Below are 1,591 nucleotides of genomic sequence, written 5' to 3' on the forward strand. Positions count from 1 at the left end.
TAATGGTTTTCAAATTCCACACAGAACATACTCAAACATATTCACAAATTCAATCCACAATTCACACCAAAACACATCAATTCATTTATCCACAAAATCCAATCATACACATATCAAATTTCATAAGCATTGATTATGAACACGTCAAATACGAAGAACACAATCATCACAACATACCCCTCAAACACATCAAATCTCATTTCCTCAAAATCATACAATAACGAGTTAAATTCATTTTCCCCCAAAACCAATACATCAACCCTAACAAAATTCTTTTCCACACAACCACAGATAAGTCCCTAAATGCAAACTAAAAGGTTGGAAGGAGCCCTTACCTTCACGTTAGCTCTAACGTGCGATTACGGTACCGCGAGTAAATCCGGTAAAATCTCCGCTCGCAACACCGCTTCCAAAGTTGGTTCCCTAGCACAAGTTGGTTCCCTAGCACCGTAGCGTGGTAGTGAGCAACTTTCCCTTCTATCTCTTCGCGAAACGAAGCTTAGATCTAGATGAAACGGGGAGGTTTGTGTTTGACGGTTTTGAAATCCATAACTCCGTTTTTGAATCCGGGAAGAAGGAAGAAGCTGAAAATTTGTTCTTACTCACCCACAATCCTTGGGTTTCTACTCTTGAACAAAAGGAAGCAGCGAAAATGGAGGTAGAAGGAAGAAGAAGGAATGGGTTTCACGCGAGGCAGAGGAAGAAGGAGAACTTCTGTTTTCTTTCTTTTCTTTTTCTTTCCTTTTTACTTTTCCTATCTTTCTTTTTCCTTTTCTTCTATTTCTCTTTCCTTTCTTTTTCCCTCCAAACAATTAATCATTATATATATATTGAATATAATTAATATCTCAAAATATTTAGATATTTATTAAATTTACCATTTCGCCCATAACCTCTCCAAACCACTTTTGTTAAAATATCCACTCTCATCGCAACTCAATTGACATAAACAAATTTTAGCAATTGCGAGACACTTTTAACAAACTCCCCTGAATTAAATTCTTCGTAGAGGATTCACCGTACTTAATTTAATTTATTTATCGACGAGTAATTTTAATTGGCATCAAAATATCTTTTTGGTCATATAAACTCCAAAATATTAATAACTTTGGCTAAAAAGACTCCGAGTTCAATACCAAAAATACACTAAAATACATAAAGTGTACGTTAAAATTATGGGTCTTACAGGGACCATTTTTAGTTCCCTCTATGTTTGGTTTTATATATTTTCTAACGGTTGTTGATGACAAGATTAGGTTTTGTTGGATCTTCCTTATGAAACTTAAATATGAAACAATTGTTCTTATTAAGTCTTTTGCTTCCCTTATTCATACCAAGTTTGATAAGAAAATTAAATGTATTAGAACTGACAATGACAATGAGTTCCTTATGAAATATTTTTACAAAACTAATGGAATTTTACACCCCACTTCTTATTTTGACACTCCTCAACAAAATGAGGCTTTTTTATTATTATACCACTAAAATAAAAATTAAATACCACAATACCACTCTTTTCATATTATGTACCAAACTACCATCCTTTTTCAACTTTCCATTCCCTCCTCTAAGAAATCGGTGCTGGGCCCTC

The sequence above is a fragment of the Cicer arietinum genome, chromosome 6 (genome assembly GCF_000331145.2).
Source record: "Cicer arietinum cultivar CDC Frontier isolate Library 1 chromosome 6, Cicar.CDCFrontier_v2.0, whole genome shotgun sequence".
NCBI classification, from domain to species: Eukaryota; Viridiplantae; Streptophyta; class Magnoliopsida; order Fabales; family Fabaceae; genus Cicer; species Cicer arietinum.